This window comes from Dicentrarchus labrax, unplaced genomic scaffold (genome assembly GCF_905237075.1).
Source record: "Dicentrarchus labrax unplaced genomic scaffold, dlabrax2021, whole genome shotgun sequence".
Taxonomy (NCBI): Eukaryota; Metazoa; Chordata; class Actinopteri; family Moronidae; genus Dicentrarchus; species Dicentrarchus labrax.
This window is the reverse complement of record NW_026136715.1, coordinates 25,745,776-25,772,946: the sequence shown is the minus strand read 5'-3', so window position 1 is coordinate 25,772,946 and position 27,171 is coordinate 25,745,776. Positions and strand designations below refer to the sequence as shown.

Below are 27,171 nucleotides of genomic sequence, written 5' to 3'. Positions count from 1 at the left end.
GCAATGCCTGTGTGAAAGCCCAGATCAAAAATATTTGATCTGTTCTTGGATGTGAAAAATCGTGTTGTGGCAGAGGTAAATTCTGTTTTTTATTGGTAATAACAAAGTCTGTTTGGGGTCAGAGAGGAAATTGGCTCTAACAAGTTAATCCTGCAGGTTCTGACCTCTATTATACAGAAATAGTATAGAAGTGCCAGACTTTACCAACTGCATCTGTGCGTGACAGTCAATAAAAGACACTTTAAAATCACTGCACTGTTGATAATAATTCTTTATTTTATAAATATAGAGCCCAGGCCTATGGAGTGGTGCAGCATAGATAGTGATATTGTGAATGAAAGCCGGAGTAGCGGAATTTAGATATAAACAAAACAAAATTAATTATTGTCAGCCAAATTAAAAATATCACCTTGCTGTAAAAATAAAAATAAAAAATGAAATGAACTGGGGATTATTGCGTTCAGGCTTATCATATGCTGTGGAGCTTCATATGACAACAGCTGTATGTTTTAAGGAAAATAACTGTCAGGCTGAAATTATTTAAATTATTAGAGGGCACATTAATGCTGGGAGCAATTTAGAGGAAGGGGGAGGTTGATTAAATAATTACTGTAATGGCTCTAAGTATTAGTTCAGTATTGAGTGAAGCCAGCTCAGCAGAGACATAGCTATTGGATTATTTGGTATGATAGCTTCCACTTTTAGATTTGCCAGAAGCACAGACTGACTCACACTAGAGGGAAACAAGTTGCTGTGTGATTGCTTCGTGTGGCTGCTGCTGCCACAGGGAGTAGTGGGTATTATTTCAAGTTTGCCAGAGGCACGGAGATACATCAGCTCATGGAAACTGATTGCTCTTTGATCGCTTTATGTGATTGCTGCCACTAGAAACATTGGCTCATACTAGCTCTTGCTGGGAAGGCGTGTGTGAAGTTGCCATGAAGGCTGAGCTCTGCCATGGCTTGGATGATGAAAATGTGACAACAACTATGACTTCAAATGATTATTTTCATTAATCACTTCATCGTTTAGTCTATAAAGTGGTGAAAAGTGCACTCTCCTTAAGCCCAAATTGATATTCCCCTTCAGTGTGACAGACTGAAGGATTTTGCCAATTTGACCTATCACATCTGTCTATGGAGAACAGGCCGTCGTAATGTAATGCAGATGGCATAATTCACTGCAGATTAATTGATACCCATAAGTATGAGGAGAAAAGCTCTTTGGCATTCAGCCCCAGAGCCATTCTGTATGCAGCAAGCGAAGTGCTGGTTTCATCAGTTTCGTTAACTCTCATGTGGTGGTCTGCGTTCCCTAGGCCTTACTCTACCTTATTTTGCTCTCATACTCATTATGTCCATATCCTCCTCGACACTTCATTACTGGCCCCTGAGGTCCTGCTCTTTCGCACTCGTTGTTAGCCATTTGGGCTGATCGGCAGCCTCTAGGGGCCATCGGGACCCTGTTGGTCTAAAATGGAGGGCCAGAAGGAAAGGGACATGGGGAAAGAGGGTCATGGTACAACAGCTGGTGCTTGATGGTGCATCAGCAGCATTTAGACCTTAATTGCACGAGTGTTTTTGTAAGTGCACCTATGCCAGTTTTGTCCAATGTTTGCAATGGTTTGTAGGTCACACTGGTGCAAACACTGTATGACAGTGAGCTACATTAGCTACATTTGTAGTTCATGTCATGCCTGTCATTTTAAAAATGGCTTGTTATGGCTGGTATATCCTGTAGTGATTATTCAGAAAATAATTTGGACTGGGTTTTCTTCTTTCCAGTTCAGTTTACTGGAAACACGTGTAAGACTGGGCAACTGATACTGACCATAAGGGATGGACAGACATTATGATTGTTGGGCTGATTTATGATTTGGTTGTCAAGACTTGGCCAAGTCTGTTTCCGTCTGACAATCAGGAGATAAACTCACACGTTTCCATTAAGATTATCTTAGACATGTTTGATTTTTACAACTCGGAATGGGAACTGTTGACATTACAGGTATAAACAGGAGAGATGATCTAAAGAAACTACGGTGGCTGCAAAACTCAAATGCGAAAAAGCCAATTAAAGGCAATAAAACCCCCCAAAATACATGTAAAAAATGGCAATGCCACAATAACATGAAAATTTATATTTTAAATGTATAGCACTAGTTTTGATTCTGTGCTTGTAAAAGAACAACTCTTCTTATGACTGAGGACAGAGTAAAGAAAATTACAGTAGTCCAAGTTTGAAGAAACAAAGGCAGGGATTAAGATGTGCAGTTGTTAGAAATGATCTCATTTGAGCTATTGTCCTTAGCTGAAGGAAGCGTGATTGTACCACCCTGAATACTTGGTTGCTAAATGATAGGTTTGTGTAAATGTAATGTAATTACTAGTATTACTAATATAACACCGGGGAAAGGCCTGGTTGTCTTTAGCAGTTTTTACTTCAATGGAAAGTTCAGGTGACTCAGGACCAAGACCTCTTCTGCTAATCACAGAAATGTGATGTGTTTTATCACTGGGAACCGGGGAATCCACCTACTGCGGGGGCCCTGCTGAGCTGCACATCACTCAGAGATTAACACTTGCTTAATACTGTCACTCTAAGTCTCACTCCAATGGTATTTGGGTGAATGCCATCTCTCTTTAAACAGATCAAACCCATTCCGGAAAGAGTCTCAATGATTTATAAAACGAAAACTTCTTGCAGTACAATAATTCTGCTGTCACTGGTGTGAAAGTGAAGAGGCGGCTGAAATGAAGGGGAATGGGACCAGACAGAGAGCAGATTTGCAGAAAGCAGCTAATTGTTATGGGACGATTATCTTGGCCAAAATAGTTGCTATACATGATAATCATGAAAATATACTTCATACACGCATACATACATACAATGGCTCCAAAACCTACTGAAATCACTTTACCTTACATTACCTCATCTCTCTGTTCTTTATTTTGGAATCTATACTATTTCCACATATCCAGTTGAACTTTTTTTTAGGGGGGATACACAGGCAAGGCAATCCTTTAGCCATGGTGACAGGCTGAGGATTTTGGAATGATGAAAAATGCAGGGCTTTTATCGGTATATCTGATATTATCGATCCATCCCTCATAGCTAATGCTTCCAGGTCGTTGTAAAGTCTTCTTTATTTCATTTGTACAAATCTTATAAAAAACTAAGAGTGAATACAAAGTGGGACGGCTAAGACTCTTCTTAGTTTAGTCGACTATTAGGGGGTCAGCCGTTACAACACTGCACATCTTCTGCTGCTATGTGGACATAAGGATCAGTCTCGTTTCCAGATATCCGGTATTAATGGACTTGGATCAGGATTGGGGTCTGGACATCCCTACAGATCAGTAAATGTTTACTACGTTGCTGTAAAAATGTATATTACTGTAATGATATAATTCTCGTTTAAGCTCACTCTTTGTGCTTCTCTCCTTTTCTTAATCTGGCTTGATGAGCATATCTGGGCTCACTGGTGTATCACATTCACATTAATGCACTCGTAGCTCTATATTTAAATAAGCCCACAGGGACGAGTGTGTTGCTAACTTTGTCACCCCTTTGGCTCTGTTTTTATTCACTCTTGTGTCCTCTCTGAACACTGCTATCCGTGTCTCACCTTAGTTAGTTTCTTTATTACATTGTGCTTTCACTACCACTGTGCACATTAGTCAACATAACTGTGCCAGCCAGATACATTTTTGCCATTTTTCCCAGCTGTCCTTTTTTACTACCCTTTAGCCCACTCGTTCCTCTGTTTTTTTTCTCTCCAGCTCTCCTTCTTGTAGTCTTATCGTTCACCCTCATTGGCTCTTTCCTTGTTTATTCTCTCGCTAACATCATCTGCTCTCCCTCCCTCCCTCCCTCCCTGTGTCCCTCCTTCTGTCGCTTCTTCTCTTAATTCGGCCTTACATCCTATCTATTTAAGGAAGAAAGCAGCATCTGCTGGGAAACTGCTGGGCTGGGTGGGGAGATTTAGCTGAATGGCACAGCAAGTCCCCAGATGCCCCGTTGTGGTTCCCACTGCAAAGGAAAAGAGAAAAGGAGAGGGCGATGCACTGTGGCAGACAGACAGACAGACAGACAGACAGACAGACAGACAGACAGACAGACAGACAGACAGATATGGACAGGGCAACAGCATGAATAAGTAAAAACAACAGTTTAGAGCGAGGGAGAGTGGACAGAGGAGAAGATTTGCACAGGAAACGGGTGTAGAAAAAAGAAACAATATGCTGTGCCCTGTCCTGCTGTGAAAGCTTTAATGTTTCTGCTCCACCATGACTCAGGGCTGCCATGAACGCTGTGTAAGCATCCGGTAACACGCTCAAATTTACACACCAACAGCACAATACCTGCTCTCTGCTCGCCCAGAGGTGTGCTGGTAATATGACACACAGAGGAAGAAGCTGTTGCTGATGTCAAAGGTATTTTGTTTTTGATTTAAGTTTCATTTGGGCCCTTTAAGGAATACAAAGAGTGTGCTGAACCAGAGACTGAACCAATTTAGAGTAGACGTTGAGGATAAAACTGGAATGGATATTTACAACAGTTTATAGACAGAATGGTTCAACTTGCCATGGCTGTGTTTTCCTGTGCAAAAGGAATTATCACATTTAGGTTCATTTGGTACCTCCAAATAAAGTGGTTCAGATACTGTTGGCAACGTGTTGGTCTGTTAACATCCATTTGCGCTTCTTGCCTCATCTGATTGTGTTGTAGTCAACCCTTTCCCATGAGTTTAATGACAACTCCCATGTTGTGATTAATTCTGTTTAAATGTTTAAAGCAAGCTTTGTAGCCGTAAGGTGTATGAATGTGGGGAAAATGAGAAGCAACAGCTGTAGGGAGGTGACTCTAGATCAGATAACAGAGGGAGAAAATTACGAAGCAAATTGATGCTCCAAACCAGATCGTAACAGTGCTGGTCGTGCCAGACGGGTGTGGTTTACAAACTATTACAGTGCAGTACACAAAATGGCATATGCTGCTTGTGTCTGCATGAATCAACAGCTAGTGTGGCAAATAGTGCCATGTGTATTTAACAGAGTGACAAAGAAAAGAGAGTGACAAAATATGTGGGTTGGGATGTGTGAACGCTGTTTGTGTGAATCAAACTGGAAAGTTATGGTTTTGAAAGAGTGCTCCTCCCAAATCACAAGAGCTTCAGTTTTAATACCTTACATAATGAAATGTTTTAACACATGGTGACTGCTGATGTACTGCTATAATGACAACTGTCACTGACACTCAGCTATAGCTAATTAATGTTTAGTCTGTGAGTTTGAAGAACAATGAGGAAGAAACACCACTCTGGGAAGTTTTATGTTTCTGATGAAAAAATAAAGAGTGTTCAGTCTGAGTGTGTGTCAAACAACTACGAACAGGACTTTTACCCAGGACTGGGTTTCGTGTCCAATGTGAAACCAAAAATCAGCTCTGACTTTAAAGTTTTGTTGATAATGTAACGTATTCATTGGATAGGAAAGGTGAAGATAGACAGGAAAGATGGGAGAGAGAAGGGCAATGACCCGCAGCAAAGGTTGACCGCAGGTTGGAATCGAACCCAGGTCGCTCAAATCCTCATGCTGCGCATTTTTCCTGCTTCTAACACATCAACGCTGAGGACAAAATGTTCACTTGCTGCCTGATGTATCCCACCCACTGACAGGAGCCATGATAACCAGATAATCAGTGTTATTGGTCATAAGGTTATGGCTGATGAGTGTATATTTTTTTGGGAGTCATTGGCAAACAACCTATTCCGTCATTTAGGTATTAGGAAGTGTTGGAAATGGGTTTGAATCCGACCTGTGGTCCTATGCTGCGTGTCATCCCCTGTCTCTGCCCCCTTTTCCTGTCTATCTTCAGCTGTCACAATCAATAAAAGCCCAAACAATACATTTAAATAATGACAATACCACAATTACATGAAATCTTTCATTTTAAATGTATAGCACTAGTTTTGATTCTGTGCTTGTAAAAGACCTTTCTGTTCGGCCTGAAAGATTCATGCATATATTATTAATAATACTGTATATTACTTAAAGCTTGGGTAGGTACATTTTTTGAAAGATTTTGAAAAAAAATCCCACACCCTCCCTTCAGGTCTCCATCCAAATATGTAAAGAGAAGAATTATATAATTTTGAAATACTTCACCTACCTTAGCTTTAATTTACTTCCCCCTAATTTATATATGTTTTCACTATACCTTAGTGCAGACCCTCTTCAATGAGTGGTATTCAGTTACACTACCTTCCACTGTATATCACTATCAGCTGACAGGCATTCACTCCATTTAAGGGATTTTCTCCCCACTTGCTGCTACACAGCATCCCAGCAAGGCAGCCTGTGACCTGATAGAGGTGATTGACCATAACAGAGCAATAACATGGCCATCAGTGTGGTGGGTCGGTTAGTACTTACCACACATACTGCTATCGGTCTAGTCTTTCTTCACAGCACCATGTCTAATAATAAAGCCAGCAATAAGTTTGAAGCACTCATTATTCTTTATGTTAGTTTCAGCCTCAACCTCTTTGTTATTCTGACCTGTACAGGATCTTATCCCCTTCCTCCTCTACTCATATTTTAGTTGTTTAAGACTTGTTTCCAGGCAACCCTTCTCAGTGGAAGAAATAGCCATCAGTGGCAGCGGCTAAATCTGCTGCTGATATATCTCTGTTTCTGTTTGCAGCAGGCCTGCTCTCTACGGCGAGACACATCCACTCTCCCACTGTTCACATCTCAACCCATCTTCTCTCTTTTCCTCACACCACCACCCCATACATCTGACCTACTTCATGATTTCCCTTGCTTGCTTAGTGGAGGAACTCGTCTCGTTCATTTTTCTCTCCTCTTGTCTTGATTTTTTTTAATTTCAGAGTGATGTTTTTGCATCTTTCAAGTCAAGCCTGACACCTCCATGGAAGAGAGCAGTGCACTGCTGTGTTCTCAGAAAACCTCAGATGCAATATGAGCTGTGGGCTTCACTCTCTCTGCAGGATGGCACATCACTCAATATTACTGCATGAAAAAAATAAATAAAAGCCCTGCCCATCAATGCGAGTTAATTTCAGTTTTACACAGAAGCAAGTGAGAAGTGGAGGTAAAAAGGTGTCAAGTGTTAGGAATAATGTGAATATCAATCATATTTTTGAATTCAGATGAATATTTTCATCTTGCTTTACACAGAAGCGCTGTATTGCATATATTGATTGTAAGAATGATGTTCCCAGCTGCAGGATAAAGACACCCTCTAACTCTAGGGATTTATAGAAAAACTCAAACCTACCCAGCAATCCTCTTGTTCCAATTAAACCAGTCAAGCATTGGTATTATCTCTAGCCCAGTGTGTGTGTGTGTGTGTGTGTGTGTGTGTGTGAACTATGACCTCAGCCCAGTTGTAGATTAAAACTGAAGGCTGGCATTATCAACTAAACAGATGGACTCTCAACATGACAGGCTGGAGTAGCATGCACACTTCGTTTTGATGGTGTGTTGCATCAAACATCACTCTGAACACAGCACAATGCGCGGCTGTCACTCAAAAATATCGAACCAACAACTGAGGAATGAATTTGAATGCAAACCACATAGCTTAATCCTTATCTACGTTATAAAATGAATGTTCCTTTTATTTTCTACATCTCCGTTGAGCGACAAACTAACGTTACAAGTCAGGAAAAATCAAGTTTTACCTTTATCTACGATGTTTCCATCTGTGGTGTTGACTTCTCAGATGGTGATGGTTATCCTGGATCTCATATTACCGATAAACAGTACGCTAAAATAGGTTTCTATTTTAGATGAGAAATAGTCAACTCAGTAACAAAATCTTGAGTCACATTTGATCAGCACTGCCTAGTTTGACAGTTTGATCTGAATTTAGTGTGCTGAGCTGGAAAGAGTCACTGAGAATGACCTGTCAACCCCAAGGTAGCCACGCCCAAAGGCATACCCTGCTTTATGGTCTATTTTACTCTAAATGGGACCATAATTTACTAACTGAACATCATGCTGTATGGAAAAAGACTTGAAACTAGAGATTGAGATCATAAACCATAGTATACAAGGCCACGGCCTGTCACGATTATTAATCAATAATTTTTTCCTTCTAACAGATGATTACAGACTAGACGCATTAGAGGACATCACTATTGTTTAAATGTGACAATTTATTCTGAAATGGATTCCTAACTAAACCCTTAATTTCTCAAATGTTGAACCTTTTGTGGAGGTGTCGTGGAGCAGGGTCTTAAGACTGGGTCCACTGGGTATTAATTAGAACACGTGTCAGATCTTACTGTAGTGAGGAAGAAAAGGTCATGCTGTAAGTGCAGGTTAGTGTGAGACATCAGTGCTGGTATGTTTTTAGAGCTGATGGTGATGGATGACACCGGTGGTGGAGACACAGAACTGATAGGAAAACTGACAGCTTACACAGATAGGAGACTGGGTTAATAAGAGTGGAGTTAGCTGAAGGTCATAGAGTCAGGAAGTGAGGCTTGATGGGTGTGTATAGCTAGTGATGCTCAGTCCCTCGAGGGGGACCTTGTTAAAAATATCTGTATTACTGTAGAGCTCTGAGAGATGCAGGGGAAGAAAGAGAGGAAAGGTGGAAGCAACTATTACCCAGCTGCATATAAAAAATACACATTATCCAGCATTTATTACTACTTGATATTACTAATACAGCAAACGGTCTCATTTCAGTGAAGATGAAGACACCTACCACTTCACAGACACGATAACGAAAAGCCGTTCCCTGTGGAATTTTGGGGTTGCCCAACAAGTAACATGGAATCCTTTAAATGCCAAATACATGTTTCATCATTAAGAAAACATGGATCCACTGCATAGTGTGGCCACCAAGAAGCACTAACATCACCAAACACTGGCTCTAGATAGTTACATTTGTAACTGTTTCAGTGACAGTGTTGCGATCAGCAACCACACTGCTAAATTCAACTAAATCTTACACACTGGACCTTTAACACCAGAATGAATGTGTTTCATCACGTTACAGTCATATAATTTACAGCTCAAAAACACGTTTAAGCGTGGAGTACCTCTTTAATTTCATTTTATAAGTTTCTAGTTTTTCTAGCAGCTATGATCCATCAGTTATTACGGGGAGGGGGAAAAAGAAAAGTGAAAGCTGGGAAAAGAGGATTACATCTAGAAGATTAATGGTACAGATTGAAGGGAAACAAGCAACATAATACAAACAGTCTTGTACGTGCCCGGGTCATAACACCAGTGACATGGTTGCTTATCAGTTTGTTTTACCAGCCTTCAACACCAATGATGTCATTGGGACGGTCTCCGTGGAGACGGGTGGTGGAGCGACTGATTGGACAGTTAACCTCAGGGGCATCTGTGCTGACTGGGCCTGCTGTTCCTCTTAGTGGGACTGATGGGAGATGTGCGCCGGAGAGAAACACTTTCATTTAGTCTGCCCGGCTGACAGTGTGCGTTAGTTTAATTCCCATGCAAACACATTTTTCTTTGCTCTTACATGCCTCATTGACTGTGACCATCCTCTCCCTCTACTTTCTCACCAGTGCTTTTCTTTGTCTTTCCTGTATTTTTATTCAGTCACATCTTTTAGTAGCTGTTCCTTTATGCTCCTTTGTTTCTTTATCTTTTTCTTTCATGTAAATTCTTTTTACTTTTTTGCATTTTTGGGTTCAGTCTCTCTCATTCCTCTCTCCTTTCATCTTTCTCTTCTGTCTGTCTGTGCTTTGAACATCGTCTCTGCTCTTGTTCTATTTTGGCCATAATATGACTCAGCTGTATGTGTGCATGTGTCTCTATACGATCTGCCTGTCGTGCTAAATGATTGTTTCACACTGGTTGCTCTGATCTCTATTGAAATTCACCCCCCGTGTTTACAGTCACTGGTTCCAGTATTGAATCCATGTCTAGTGGTGACTCAGTCTTTATGGAGAAGAGATGACTGAGCCAGAACCCATTCACATTTCAATATACAGCACTGTATCTCAGGAAGTTCCACCAAGGCAGAACTTTTTTTATTTGAAGTGCCCTGCTGCTCATATTGACTAGTAAAGGATGACACACTGCTGGCTTTTTCCTGTGTCACTCATGTCTAGTTTTAATTAGGGGTCCAAGCAGTGAAGCTGCTGGAACCCTGTTGTGTCTGTTAGGATTATTTTTCCTCTTCTTCTGCTCTAAAAGTATCACAGAAACTGTAAGAGCTACATTTCCCAAACTCGGCAGATAGGTTAGAAATCTCAAAATGCTAAATTAGCCCATAACTTTTGCACTTTTGAAAATTCGTTTTTCTTTTTTTCAGAGATTCTGTGGGTCGAATCTATCTATATAAGTGTACAAATTTTGAGCAATTGGCATCAGATTTAAAACATTTTAAAACCTGTGTTTAATTTTACATAAACGCTCAAAATTGGCTTAAACAATTGTAAGTGAACTTGGTGCACATGTTCTGATGTTCTGAGCCTTGCTGCGCAATCATTTGATATTCTGCCTGGTGGTTGCTCCTGCAAAACACAAGTACTCCCGATCTCATTGAGGCTGCAAATATCTATATGTATCTAAATGTCTATCTGATAAGACCCCTCTCTCTCTTAATCTGTTTTTAAGTTTAGTCACCTCAAACTTTAGGGTTCCATTCACAACCAGATTTGGTACAAAGTATGTCAGGACCAAACTTTTTCTAATTTTTGATATTCGATACAGTTTTGCTATAACTGACCCTAATGTTTGCTCAAATGCTGTCGGCAGGGCATATCTTACAAAAATATATTATATATATATCTCCTGAACACCTTGTGCTATTGCAACCAAATTTGGTGGACCTACATATGACCACAACAGACTTGGTGCCATTTGGCTGAATTTATGATGCTTTAGCAGCATCATAAATAACTATAATACTCCTATTTGGCCCGTGTCATTTTACGCCCTCAAAAAGTGAGAAGATGCACAGCAAAGCATCTCTTTAGTGACTCACAGTGCAAGTCACCGTACCTGAGGATACAAAGGTCCTGGGTTTAAGTCCCATTGTGATAAAGTCTGAAAGGTTTCAAGCTTTCTTCTTCTCTAAAACCATTAATTGTGCTTGGACACAATGATTCAGTTGCTGCTTGCAGCTATATTTGTTTTTTTATATAATTGGTGGTAGCCACTTACTGATTTATATGTATTGAAAACGTGTTTGACATTTTATGGAAATAGTATCTCCCTCATAGATTAATATCATCACTTGCTATGGCCTCCTTCTAGGGTCTACTATGGTTCTTGAACTGGTATTTCACCCACAAAACTCTGCAGTTACTGGCTGGCTTCAGAACTACCTGATAGGTGACTCGAAATTCGAAACTTAACTTCCCCTCTCTCCTTCACACCAGCAAACAATGTGAAAGTTTCAATAAAGAAACATCATGTATGGCTTTTCTGCATGTTACTAATTTATTTGTAAAGTGTAAAAGTTAGCTGTCTAGGTAGCTAGGTGTCTTCCTTCTGTAGTGTCCAAGTCTATAGACATAGCCTTTTTGCCATAGATATATATTGCTAAATTGCGCTCAGTGGCCAGCTACCAAACTAAACAATTATACTTTAAAAGACATTATAAAAGCATCCTTCTGAAGATCCAATTAGTGTAACTGCTCAACCATAAACTCCCATACAGAAGAAGTCTGTAATGAAAAGGTCTATTTTAATGTGTAAGTCACAGCCATGCTAGTCCAACCGATCAGTTTGTCATCAGTCAAGGCCAATAAATCACAAAGCACACACTTCAATATGCTATTAATGGAACTATAATCTACTAAATCAAACACACTGGAAGAAGTAAAATGTTTTATTGGACAATGTATGCATATTTTGAGAATGACATTGACACTTAAATGGTTGAATAGTTCTTTGTTGCAGTCTGCGATTTTGTCTGGATCCATGTAGACATGTAGTCCATGTGGCTACCACTACCGGACTGGACACACTTCCACACTGGCTTCAGCTTTCTGTCCTGCTTTCTTAATACAGTTTATTTGATATAGATGAGTGTCTTGCATGGATGTCACAACACAAAAGTTATATCCAACTGATTATGCCATCTTCTGTTATTGTAGGAGCACCTCAGTGGGTATTTGGGAATCTCAATTCTGTGCCACTCGGCATCCACAATATTGCTTCAGCAAAGCAGTTATTGCCAATCTGTCTGAGCAAGATCAGAATAGAGGTATTATTGTATTACTGCACTATTGGAATACACTGAAATGGATTGTGTTTGCTTAGAGTAATGGAAATAGCTGGAATGACAATCCTAAAAATGCAGCCCTCTATCAGACCCTCCTGGTGCTGTTATAGGGATGATTCACAGTGTAACGTTGGGATCCAATTTAACACTTCAGAGAGTATTAACAGCTCAACACAAATGTTTTCAACTCAGGCCCACAGGAAATAAGTTCTCTAAGTTTTGTAGAGGCTTCTAATGCAGTTTGCATGTCTGTATAGTTTTTATGTAAGATCCCAAGTGAAGATGCAGATTTGAGCTGGACAGCCCTGACACTGCAGAGACAGCTGGCTCTGCACAAGGCTCACCATTTATCTTCTTGTACGTGGCAGTCTTACATGATGACAGCTACACACTCAGCTGTACCACTTGTTTCAGCATAGCAGGCGTACCTGAGCTATATTATGTAGGGCTGGGTATTGTTAAGAACCTCACAATTCGATTCGATTTCGATTCGATATTGATTTAAATGCTTCGATATCGATTCAGTAATAAGTAGAATTACACAAATAATACATTAGAGTACCTGTTGATAATTTTAAAATAATTACCGACTTCAACGGCTCCAAAACCACTGTCTTTACCTGTGTACAGCTTCGGGACGGCGACTTCCACCATGTGTTTGCGTGTTAGTATGGTGTATCATGGTTCCAGTGTGTATACCATCTTCTTAAAACCCCCGTTTTCCACGACACTGTACGGTCGTAGGTCCTTACATATGAAGACGGCCATAGACTCCGTTATCTTCTGTGCGCGGGCAGAGTTTGGCGGCAGTTTGCAAAGGAAGGATCTGTCCAGTTGCGTCTGTTTTGAATCCACAGGTTTAGCCGCGGGTTGCTGCAGAGCATCTGCATGGTGTTGGCTTAAGTGGTTGTCCATTTTGTTGTGTTATTGCAGTATTTTAGTGTTGCCTAGCACAGCTTACACACTACCTTACTTTTGTCTATTTCCTGTGTTCGGGGTTTACACTGGAATCCAAAATGACTCCAAACGTCTGCTTTTAAAGTTGAAGGCGCTGGTTCAACACTGCTGCTACCTGCTTCGGTTCCAATGTTGTTGTTGTGTGGTCGAGTGCAGCCTCCATCCGTACAACGCAAATCACACAAAGGTGTTGCTCACCACGCCCCCACTGGCCAGGGGCTTGAATCGATTCAGAGGATTTAATGAATCGATATTGAATTGGGAAAAAATATATTGCATTGCATTGATGAATCGATATTTTTACCCACCCCTAATATTATGCCTTTAGTTCTTTAGACAGTGAAAAGACAATTTATATGATGTGAGTGGAAAAGAGCTGGGCAAACTTAGACATCATAATCCTGCTGACTAGCCTTGATGAAAATGATTGTCAAGCTTGTCATCCTGCAGTGAAGGCCCATTGCCTCAGGCTTGTGGGTAATTATTATAATTGAACTCATTTTGTGACACGCAGGATTTTGTTGTTGCAACAGACAGTGTTTTTCACAAGGCAATCGAATCAACATACTATTAATACATACCTGTATATCTGCATTACCTTAAAAAAAGCAAAAGCCACGATTTATATTGTGTTTTCGGGTTAGGAGTGTGTGTGTGTGTGTGTGTGTGTGTGTGTGTGTGTGTGTGTGTGTGAGATAAAGAGAGATCAACTAAGTGTGCTTGCCTGAACACCGTCTCTCCCGTTCCTTCTCCCACTTTTGGTGAAAACTTTGACATAAATCACATGTTTAGTTTGACACACAACCCCACACATGTGTGTATTTATATAAGGCTTAAACTTTTACAGAAATACTATCAAATTGTGTATTTAAACCAGTGTGAATATAACTTGCATAAAAATTAGGCTATTGAATAACATATCAGTTACGAATCATTTATTTGATTGTAAAATTAACTGAACAATTGAACTGTGGAGAATCTAACTGATCTAACGTTGTGTAGCATGTCCATATTGAGAAAAGTTTAAACATTTATATGTGTGTATATATGTATACACAAATCAGCCATAACCTTATGACCAATAACACTGATTATCTGGTTATCATGGCTTCTGTCAGTGGGTGGGATATATCAGGCAGCAAGTGAACATTTTATCCTCAATGTTGATGTGTTAGAAGCAGGAAAAATGGGCAGCGTGAGGATTTGAGTGACTTTGACAAGGGCCACATTGTGATGGCTAGATGACTGGGTCAGAGCATCTCCAAACCTGCAGCTCTTGTGGGGTGTTCCCGGTCTGCAGTGGTCAGTACCTATCAAAAGTGCTCCAAGGAAGGAAGGTGGTGAACAGGAGATGGGCTCATTGATGCACGGTGGGCTTTAAGAGGTTTTATACATCCAAAGAATGTCTCTAAAATCCAGACCAGGCCTCTAATTGAGACCTGCATTTATTTGTCAAATCACAGTGAACACTTTAACCTTCTAGAATCTGAGGTTTCTGTAAAAGAAAAGAAAACAGATTCTGCTTGATTTGAACTGTTACTTATGGGCTGTGGCCAAATTATTGTAGTCAGTTTGTCCAAAACTGCAGCTTGTATGACCGTATGACTGTGTGTGTGTGTGTGTGTGTGTGTGTGTGTGTGTGTGTGTGTGGTGTGTGTGTGTGTGTGTGTGTATCTTCTCTTGTACTCTTGGTCATTTATATGTTTGTTCACTGCTGGGGAAGAGGTGTAATTATTCAGGGAACTCAGGGAACTAATTATTTAGGGAACTCAGATCCCAGTGAAATTAGCTCCTGTCTTCTTGGTGTGGTTTCTGTGGTTGCCATGGTCACAAGACGAGCTGTGTTGGAAAAGGTTCCTTCATCGACCAGATGACAACAGCAAATAGCCGCACACCTTCACGTTGCTCTTGCCGCCTACTACGGCAGCATGGCTGTAGTCGTGTTTATATTGGGAACAATAGAGGCAATGTTTGCAATATGAAAGTCCCTTTAGTATTGTGAGGACACATTTAGCAGGTCCATCAAGACGGTTTAAATTAGGCTTAAACTCACATTATCATGCATACAAGTTAATGCTTAATTACCAGAAAAAACATTGTCTCCCTAATCCCACAGGAGGGTTTCTGAGGTCTGGATATACCTGATGTGCACAGTACCTATTCTGTTTTCCAGACAGACACATACTTTCATAGATACAAACTGAGCCTCTGCAGCAGACCTTGAAAATGTTCAGACATGGTTGGATTATGTTACCATCATAAGATTTGTGTGAGCCAAAGTGATATTTTTGTCCCACTCGTCATCTTATTTGGTCAAACATCCTCTGATCATAAGTCCTGCAGTCTGGAAGGATTGATTCTATTCTATCAATTTGTGCACGAAAGGAAGGAAGCAAACTAAATGCTTGCTTGATTTTTATAGAAAAGACTGGAATCTAAAGCCGTGTTGCACTGCATGGTACAGCTCGGCTCTACTCGACTCAGGTACTTTTCTCGATTTCCTTTTCTACTGAAGATAGTATCACATCAATATGGGCGGGATTCTTAGCTGATCGCCATAGTAATGCCTCATGAAACTTCTGTGGATATCGAAGAAACGGCTGTTTGACTGAGCAAGGAGACAAACTTTGTTTCAGAAAAGGCTGAATCCAGCAAGACAAAAGACTACTGAAAACAACTGACAAAAAAGAGTGTGTAGCAGTGGACAAATGGCAAACGTCTATAATGGCACACATCTTTGATTCTATGTTTACTGGCCTTGATGTGCTGGAAATATTTTGGGCTTAACAGCACTGTGAATACACAATCTCATTATTTCTCTGCAGCTTGCACTAATGTCTGGCTTCTCTAAATGTGGGTGAATGTGTACTTTGCATGTGAACCTGCCTAAGGCTTTTCTCGCCAGCTAAGCTCAGCTACTTATCTTTGGCAATTCCTCTCATCAGTCATAAACTTACATGGCGTAACAGAAGTGAGCGGTTAAAATTGTGTTGTCAGATAGTGATGGGAAGGAAGGAAGTGTCTCATGGTCCTGTTTAAATAACAGGTTTTCTTCCTACAATGTTGGGTATAGCTTTGACAGCTCAGTTTTTAGCAACCATCAGTGCAACTTTACATTTTGTCCCAAATCCTAAAAATCTACCCTTTCTCTATTTTGAGAAAAGGAAACTCCCATAGAATTATATCACAGTTACCAATTTATTAAGAATTAAGTGCTTGAAAAAGAGATACAAAAGTTGCATGGCCTTTATTGATATTCAGCTTCAGATTAAATTCTTTCCAAAAACACATTTTTTCTTGAAACAGTAGGGCAGTTGGAATGCTAACTTTTTGTTTCTAGAACCAAGGAGCACATCATTAGTTGGCTGACTACATTATTTTGGCTGCAGGATAAAGGGAACAAATCAGATTTTTTTGCTAATATGTGACTCAGATCTGACAGTGTGAACGGCACAAATCACAAAGTTGAAGTCTGAGTTTGGCCACTTTCATGTGTGGCCCAAAACAGATACAGGTCTCTTTTTTCCCAATGTGACCTCAGTGTGAACAGTCATATCAGAATTCATATTCAAACTCCAATCTGAGCAGTAAATCAGAATTGAGCACAAGAGCTTGCAGTGTGAACAGCCTTTGTTTGGTTACAGGTCTGTTAGAAAAAGCCATGTTTAGAACTTCCATATATTACAACCCTGGATAATCAGTTGGTGGATTCCAGCTGTTGAGACATGTAATTCAGATGTTTTTGATCTATGTGGCTATCAAGTGAGTTTTCAGCACAACACATCAAGTTAACTGCTAATGTAAATTAGTTCATGTCAGATAGCTACAGTTTATCTGCCAGCGACAGTTCTCATTTTCCATTTCAGCTGACAAAATTGATGGTTGCCAGCTATAAGTGAGAAGCTGCTACTGTCTATCTCTGTCTGAAATCACGACTGCACTGTTTCAAAAATGACTCAAGTTGCAAATCTGTCAGTGTTAACGTTGTGACTGGAAATATGATTCATATGAGACTGGAAAGCTTACCAGGCATAAAAACAGTAACTAAAGTGAGGGTTTAGCGTAGAGTCAATTATAGCCCAACTGATGCAAATACAACAACGAGTACTTACTAGGGATGAGTGAGTACACAATTATCTATATCTGCATTTATGTTCAGCCGACTAAATTATCTGTAATTCTATCCGTACATCCGTCCGTAGTGGGCGGGGTTTAATCTGGACATGGGTGGTGCTTAAAGCAGAAGTGGGCTGTGGTAACCGGAAGTTGTTCATTTAAGTCTGAAATTGAGTCTATCAGAAGTGTTTATTAGAAACGTATTTACAGAATTGACCTTCAGATCCATGTTGGATCACAAGAGTAAGAGAATTATTTACAGAACAGATACTGACACATTTTACTAATTTGCTATATTAGTACATTATCTGCACCGGATACTCGATTCAGCAGAGTACCTGCTCAACCCTAGAAATTTAGCCTACAAAGTTTTTCCAATAAATACACATAGCCTAACATTTTGTAGCATCTACAGTGTTGGAAAACTGCACTTCAGAAACCTTTGGACTGATACTGAATATTTTCTGTTTGTCCAACTGTTATAATTCTGGAGCATTGAATGCATGTTGAACAAATCACATCATATTTCAAGTGCAGTAATTTGTGTAAGTGTACTTTTATGAGTCTGCAGTTAAACTTCTGTTTGCATTACATGATGTAATCTACTTGGTTAGAGAGTATAATTCCTATTTTACATACACATTTGATCTGCTTGTTTATTCTTATTTTCAAAAAATTATTAATTTAACCAATAAAAGTGCAATAAGGGTAATATGGAGCAGTCAAAGAACCTTGGATTCGGTAGATGGCTTATTCAAAGTACATTCCACTGGGGCATTTGCTCTGTAGTAACCTTCTAATTACTACTAGTTTAAGGAAATTAGCTTTTTCCACAAATGTTCTTCCTCACCCTCTAAAACAGCCAATATGATACTGTTCTTGAGCTGTACACCTTTCATTAAAATGGGATAATAAATGACTGCTATATCAGTGGTGGTTCTGATCACATGGTCTGAACACGGCAGCAGACGTAGCAGCCATCATGGTACATTGAACAGGAACTGGAAGGTGACAGTATAGCAGCTGAGAAATAGCAGAGGAGAAAACCTCAGGAGAGTAATGAAGCAAGTGAGGAGGATATGGACCACAATGCACGTCAAATTTAAATAATAAATGACAAGCAGCGTCAAACTTTGAGACTGAATCTAGGATGCAGCAAGCAGTACGGATGGAAGGAAAGAGGAGGAGAGATGTCTTATATCAGCTTTTGTGAGGACATGCATGTGCCAACTAAAACTTCCTGCACCTACAACAACATCAACAACAAACCCAGGTTTGCAGATAAACTCAGTTGGGATAGAATACTGTACAACAGACCCAGAGATCAAAGTAACAAAGAGAAGCTACACTGATAAGGAGCAAAACAGATTTTCAGTGAACAACCCTGCATCAGTGTGGAAAAGCCTGCGGGACATCACCAGCTACAGGAAACCATTACCATAGAGACCAGTAAACTTGCCAACGACCTGAATGTGTTCTGCTGCGGGTTTGATAAGCCAACATTCACACCCCTCGCTCTCCTGTCTGAAAGCCTGTGCTGACCAGCTGGCCCCAATGTTCACACAGAACCTCAACAGATCACCGGAGTTGTGTGAAGTCCCTTCCTGCTTCAATGGCTCCAAGTAACTCTCTATCACAGTATTCAGTTACTACAGGCACCCTGACATCTGGTCATAAAATCCTTTGAGAGACTGCTGTTGGCCCATCTGAAGGACATCGCAGGACCCCTGCTGGACCCCCTGCAGTTTGCCGCTGGGCAAACAGGTGGATGTTGAACTCAACATAGGACTGCACTACATCACCTTGCGTCCCTGGGGACATACACAAAGTGCACTATTGTACTCTAGTTTACAGTTTACAGAAACAGTATGTAGACTTTGTATGCTGCTATTCATGGTTGCTTATATATGTATGTGTGTGTATATATAAGCAACGAAAAAACCCGGGTCTAATTCCTTGTATGTGTACATATACATGGCCAATAAAGCTGATTCTGTCAGAGAGGGAAAGGGGGCACAGTGAAAAGCTGTGTTGAACTATTCTGGGTTTGGGTGGACTTCTTCATTTCAACATATTGTTCAGTGATTTAGGAAAAGGCCATCATGATGAAATAGCCGAAAGGAAATTAAAATGCTCTTACATATTCATAGCAGAGGGTGAAGCAAGTGGAGCAGCTGCTGTGATTACGCGCCTGTCGACGCACTTCACAGTTTCTGCATGGAGAGGCTCTCCAGCTCTGAGTTGTGGGAAGTGAAACATAAACACCTTTTTGTTGTACAATATGTCTCAAAAGGTTGGCACACTTTCTGACTGGCTGAATGTATGTCTTGAATCTTGTCTTTCAATAAATGCACATGTAATCTATGAAAAAGTAATATTTTACCCAGTTCAGCTGGGATCATTAATGTGTTCGTCCCCCACATCGGGAAAGAAGTGGCAGTTCTTGGGGTGTTATAAAGCTTCCATTTTCTGACATGTAAGATGGTACAACACCTCTATCACATGAACTGCAAATGGACATTCAAACTCACTCAGTTGAAAGCAACTAATTTACTCAGTGTGCATGGCTTTGGGCTGTGGGAGCAAACAGGAGCACTCTGAGGATCCCATTCAGTGCTTGATTCTTCAAGAAGCAAGTAAGCTGTCACTCATGTTCAGGCCAATAATCATTCAATCACCAGTTGTGAGATCCTAGTGGATTTATTATACCATTATAAAAGACAATAATCTGTTTGGATAAGTATGTACTGTCCATGATCAGTAAACAATCTCTCAGAAACTATTAACACTCACAGCTCCTTTGTGATTAGAGTAAGGACTTCAAACAGCCAAGTTTGTTGCCTGCTTCTCCTATGTTATATTTAGTTACAGAAAAGTTACAGAAAAGTTCATGAGCACTCCTTTGAGTAACTAAACCTTTAAGCTTCTTGTTCTGTCCAAAGATATGCATATAGTATACTGGCCTTTCCAGGGCATTTGCTTTCTGTTCGCCAAGTCCTCTTTCATGTAAAAATGTGCTGGCAGATGGAAAATAATAATGAGAACACTGAGAACAACCCAAAGGCAGGCGACGGAGGATTAGAGATTCTAAAGAGATGGAGGGACATTTCATAATTTGGCCCTTGTCCTGTGTTCTTGGGACAGTAGAGAACTTTAAGGCCATTAATGAAAGAGTTCATCATCAATGAGGACAACAACTGAGCACTCTTTCTTTCTAAACATTCTGAAGATTACTATCCCCACATTGAATACACAGTAAACAAAGCCAAACTTCATCCTCTTAACTCATATATATATATTTCAACATCCTTTGCACTGCTAATCCTTGAGTGGCCATGAGTGACAAAACCATAAAATTCATTTTACAACCAAAATGCCTCACACAAGTGAGGACATGCAACCAGCTTGATTTGTTCTGTTCTTTCATTCCATCAGTTTCCCACATCTTGAATTCTGTTGAACAAAGTAGGCTATGCTCAACAGGAAAGGTTTGTTAAAAGGATCTGGACGTGTGACAGTTTCCTCAGTACAAGAGGAGATGAAGTGAAATAAAGTGCCTCTTGTATCTTGAAGAGCATCTTAACCAATGTTGAATGTTGATGAATTGGTGAGGTTGTGTCCAACAATTTCTGTAACTTTCCAGACAATCTGACACCCATCCCTACTTAATGTAGTGATTAGACAGAGGTGAGGAAGTGAGAAAGTAGGTGCAGTTTGAACTTCTGCCTAAAACTTTTTTAAATTCTTGACACAATACTTCTCTTTTTGTGTATACAACCAGGCGCAACCCCATGAATGCTTTTGAGGATGGACTTCCCAAAACAGCACCTTTTACAATTCCCATTTGAACAATCATCCCATAATTAACCTTAGTATCATTGATAACGCCTGTGTTTACCATACTATTTCATGTCAACATAGCTGCTGCTGCTGGTCTATAGAGTTGTGTAGTTGGTATTTTTCACCACTGAATTCCTATTTCAATTTTTTCTTGAAACGATATCTTCAGTGCTACTTAACATTGAAACAAGGGACATCCTCGTTTAATGTCACGTTTACGTTAGGGTCACCAGTTTTAATTATTTCAGCTTCATATCTGAGATATGTTTTGTCTGTCATTTTGACATAGCAGATGGCTCAAAATACTGCAATATCCATGAGCCTTTTGCTGCTGGAGAAGAAGCCAGGCTAAACCATAGTGCCATACTTGCAGAATTAATCCAAAATGGACTCAAAATTTAAAACTGAATCGATGAACTGTGGATTGTATTTTTAGTTTTTCTCTACGTTGTAATCATGGCTGGCAACTGTACAATAGCGTACAAAAAGTACAATTAACACCACAAAGCAGCTTGGAAAGTAACGGAAATGATTCACAAGTCACTGGATTATTTACAGTATGCAATATTATTAAATGTTTATGATTAAAATGATATCAGTATTTCATTTTTTAGAAATATTATGATTGTCAAATACCAGTATATTGTGACACCCCTAGAGTCATAGTTAATTCCTGCCATGAAGTTTGGATGTACGCAGGCTTGTACCTTCAATTTTTTATCAAAGAGCCAGATATTTTGTAATGCAGCTGTTAATCATTTGGACTGATGATTAAATCAGGAGAGTTTCATGCTGACACATGCCGCAGAAAAGCTCCAGCTGGGAGTATCGTAGCATTGTCTATGGGAAAATGAATGATACTTTTACTTCCCGAAACAGGGGCACCCGGAATAGCTCCTCTAACTCTATTGTGAAATTGTGAAATGTAACTTTGATGTTAAGCTTGTGCAGCTGAAAAATGGAGAGAAAAGGTAGTGAAGATCAATCCAAGAAACCCCAGATACTCTACACTGTACAGACACAGTTTCTCAATTGAAAACTTTGCTAACTTGAAGTAGACGCAAGTAAACTCATTATATGGCGCCATGCTCCAATGCTCTTATACTGTACTTCTAGAAAAGAAGATGCAGCTATTGTCTTTCCTGCCATGAGACTGATTTGCATATCTTTAATATACAAACCTTGTTCTTTTGTTTCCTTTATTGATTTTAACTGACAAGCCACTGCTCCCTCAAGGGGAAATAGCAGTTATAACATTTGATACATTTGAAATGAGTTTGTGACACTCTGTTACCGGCTGTCTGCATGTATTTGGTGCATTTGTCACTCAAAGCCTGTAAGCAGTTCAGGAGCTCGGCTGCCTTTTTAAGCATTCACAGTGTTATTTCTGAATCAAGTTTACCCTGTGATTGAAATTCACATCATTCACTAGGCAGCAATTAAAGATTCACCTTAATTCCCATTAGAATGCGAGGAAATAAAATGTGAACACATGAGCGGGGTGAAGATACCAATCAGACCACTGGGAGCATCGTTCACCAGCATTTTGATTTTAAGCAATTCAAATCTATCATTATTTCACCACCAACATGATTTTCTTCTTTAATATGTATACATTAGCAAGACAAATCTCTCTCGATCCGAGCCATTCCCACCATGATAGTATCCAATCAAAGTACATGTTAGTATTTCTTAACAGATGAAAGAGACTACTGACATCACTAGAGACTGGAAACAGTCATGCAATGATTTTTTTGATTGTGAGAGACAGAAAAAATGGTTGAATTGCAAAGCTCTCCAAACTCCAGGGAGTTTTACTATCCTGGGTTGGGCATGTCTGCTTCAGTGCTAATGTGTCCACCTTTGTCTGAACACTTCAGCTAATGGGCACATTTTGATGTCTGCTTTGTCTGAATAGCAGCCAGGTACTTTTTAAGGATGGAATTTTTAAGTAATTTCCATATTTGAGTATTCACATTGAAAAGAGTCTAATAAGAATATGGTCTGAAGTGAAAACTCAAGATGGTGGGGTTAGGGTACTACCTTTCTAAAGAGGTTAGTGACCATATCCACAAACATCAATTAACAATAATGGGGGGTTGTGAGTTTTGCAGCCACCATAGTTTCACCATAGTTTGGAAGGGGAGTGATATTCAGTTGTTTGCAATCTGCAACTTCACCACTAGATGTCACTAAATCCCACACACTGGACCTTTAAATGTTTTTTAATTGTTCTTTTTTTCATTATTCACTTAGCGTTGTGATGCATCTTGGTGCAGTGATCAAATCAGCAGTTAACTAAACAATTTCTCTGGAGTTCAACCGATGCAGGATGTTGGAGACCTAACAGCATTCTGTTGTTACCAGATTACATGTACTATCATTTGGTTTTAAAATTAGCTTGTGACCAGTCTGCCGTCTTGTCCCTTTGTGTAATGTAAATGGCTGGTTGGTTTGGTTCTTCATTCATTACATATAGAGTCAACAGTGACATTACTACACTAGAACTGTTGATGGCTGGTTAGAAACTTAATCAGTAGTTGATAATGGTGATTAGTATCTACGGATGTACAGATCATCACAGTGATTCACATTGTTTGCTGTGCTTATTAAATATTGCATTAGCTGAACAATGTTTAAGTAGGCTTGGTTGATTGTTGGCTTCATCTTTCATCTGAGGCCTTGTTGTTAAAATGGAACAAATCTCTTCTCTCATCATTTGTCCTCTCTCTCATTTTTTAATAGCAAATGTGATCAAAGAACACTCAGGTAGAAAAAATTGGATTTTAGTTGAGTGTTAAGTTTTTCTTTTGAAACATTCACAATCATGCTTCAAGTTTTTAATTTGTCTTAAGTGGGGCAGAGACTACTGCTGGCATAAATGCTAAGGTCACCAAGACACTGTGAGGGCACACTGTGGGGGGAGAGAGGCAGAAAGAGAGAGAGAAAACAACATAATGATAAATGCAAATTTGGGAGGCAAATGTGTCACACTCAGACATCTTCTACCTTGCAAAAGAACAGCAAACCAACAGGCATGTGACTAAATCTAACCAATACTGCAATTTATAACTGCTTGTTCAGTACCTGTAGCCGTCAGCAGCAGGAATATGTGCTTTCAGTCTCCAGTTTTTGATGCACAGCGTGTCATTTTACGTGCAGCTCGCAGTGGGTACCATCATTCATTATTTAAGTCTTTAGTCACAGTGGGATCTAACAGTAAGTGACCTTATGTGCTTTTGTGTTAGCTATTCCACTCTGATTCAAGTTTATACACTGAGATCATTGATATAGTGGCAGACTTTTTTACTTTAAACCAATCTCCAAAATAAATTCTCTTGTATCAGCAGGATTCTTCACAGGGAGCTGTGCCTGGATGTGCTTGTAGTATGTACAATAGCAGCACTGTTTATGTTTGATGATTTGATTTAATTAAAAAATGTTATTGAACCTTGACCCAAGGAAATAGTGTAAACCAAATTCAAGATCTACTCCAAAATACTTGTGTCATGTAGTTTTTATCGAGGCTATTATCTGTGACAACCAGATCATCAACCTGATAGAGGTTTGGGAAAGTCTTATTAGCCCAATTTTTTGTCAAAGGTTTTTCTGTAGACCTGTGTGAGCTTGATCAAATTGTGGTCTGGCTATGTGACATCAGGCCATCTCCACCGTAATTAACTAACTTAACATTTCTGGCTAGAGGTGGACTGCAATCAGATTTATTTATGGTTCAGTTGTTACAGCTCTGTTGCATTGTAGCCAGCAGTACTAGCTACAACTCTGCTATGGTGTAGCCATGGATGTCAGTTTGGTTTCTGAGGTTTATTGTCTTGCTGAGTTGCATTTCAACAGAAGCTTGAAAACTCCTTTTAATACATTATTGAGTGCCAAATTATATTTTTGTAAAGCAGCTGTTTCATAAACTACAGGGAACTGTACAATAAGTGGTAAATATGCTAAAATGTTATATTGACAGTGGATTCAGTCTGTACATGGACAGATTTTGGTGTGTATAGTCTTATTGATACCAGTAAGTACTTTGTGTGATTTTAAGCTTGAATAATTGCTAGTATGTGACATAACTCAGTTCCAGTTGTCCTTATCCCCATCAGCAGCATCAGCTTAATGACTTGACTATAGGCCTATACTGAAAGTATACCCAGGAGGGTTTTGGCAGTATGCCACTGATGTTCCTGTTGTCTCATGGGAGGACTCCCAGCTGATTATTATATTTCCTATCTTAGCATGCATAGTCCCTCCCTTACAGTCCCAGGATAACAGTAAAAGGTCTATTTTGGTTCATGCTAAGCAAAGATTTAGGAGTGCCTGGTGTCTAACTCTATGTTATTGTGATTATTCTGATAATGATTATTACTATTGCTTTCTTATTCATCTTTTTAGCCATGCTAGTGATGTAGCTCAAGGGATGTCGGTCTGTTTACCTCTTTGGTATGTTGGTTGAAATGTGTCGACAACTATTGATTGGATTTGATTGGATAGTCTTTATTGTCCTTGAGGGGCAATTTGGTTTGCAACTAGTAGTCAACACAACCAATAAAAAACACATAAAAATGCATAAAATAAACATCCAGTAGATGTAATCATAATAAAGTTGCAATGAGCTGCAATGAGTCCATCGGTCCTTTGTTAAAGTGTGTGTGCAATAGCAGCTAGGCCTACAGTTCCTACAGCTGAGGGAACAAATTATCTCACATATCTGATTCGGCCATCCCAGGGAAGGTATACCACCTCCCTGATGGCAGGAGTTGAAACTCTACATGAAGAGTGTGATGAGGGTCTGCCAGGATGGCCTTTGTGCTCTGTATGGCTCTAACGTGATAGACATAGCCAAAATAATTGCCAGCGGTCTTTTGGCAAAGTCAATATTGGATGGATTTCCATGAAATTTAGTACAAACATCAATGTCCTGCTACAATAAGACATGGTAACCAGCATGCTAAATATTAGCATGTTAGCATTGTCACTGTGAGCATTTAGCTCAAAGCACTAAGTAAACTTCCCAGAGCTGCTAGCATCAAGAGTTCAAGATGTTTATTGTCATATGAAACAAAAGAAAGTAAGTTTTCCTCTGTGCAATGAAATTCTTTCTTTGCTGTGCTATCCACCCTGATACCGACGCATTAAGACACAATAAGTAACAAAAACACAATATTACAATAAGTACAGTAAGTAAAAAAACAACAACTCAATATTACAGTAATTTTAAAAGTGTCTGATGTGCAGTGTGCAATGAATACCATGGGATGTGCAAAACAGGCTGTAGTGTCTTAGGGCCTGTCCTCACGAACACGCGGCCTCACCCAATACGATGTTGTTTCGAAAAAAATCTTTGTAAACATGGCGTCGTTTCCAGAAATATCTGCGTCCACACAGATTCACTGAAACGACCAAAAACGCTGTAGTACATATGCCAGGCCTGTATGTGGTGCTGTGACGCTGCCACACCAATACACTAAAACCGGAAGAGAAGCTATGGAGCATGCGCTGTTTACAAACAAGTAGTAGTAGTCCGCCATTGTTGTTGTTGTTATGACGCATCTGGCAGCAGTCGCTGAGGTTAAAGGCTAGAGAGGCGGGGCTAATACGTCATCGTTTTGGAATAAATCCGTTTCGCCGCCCTGAGGACTCCGGGCAATCCGGTGTTTTCAGATTTTCCCACTCTGGACCCGTTTCCAAAAAAATACCGTTTACACACCCCGAAAACGCCGTATCCGTCTGGACGCAAGGCCGATACCATAAAGTATTTATCCCGAATTGAGAAAAATTTTTTCGTGAGGACAGGCCCTTAGTCTTGTCACCTCTTAGCTCTTGCCTAAGGTCAGTGGTCTGATATGTTCTCAGAACCCACTAGCTTATTTTCCACCCTCATTTCACACGCAGAGCAAAATACCTTTGTGACTGCACTTAAAGTGATAGATAAAGTGCCTTTGTTGCTAGTGAGGTCAGATAAGGGCCCAATGGGTTTTCATTGTAACTTCATCAGCCTTT

General features: G+C 39.9%; 1 protein-coding gene across 4 annotated transcripts in view; it reads left to right on the top strand.

Annotated features, from left to right (window-relative positions):
- The window catches only part of LOC127377460 (kelch domain-containing protein 8B-like), a 193,905-nt gene that overhangs the window by 7,969 nt on the left and 158,765 nt on the right, over positions 1-27,171 (top strand). The window lies entirely within an intron of this gene.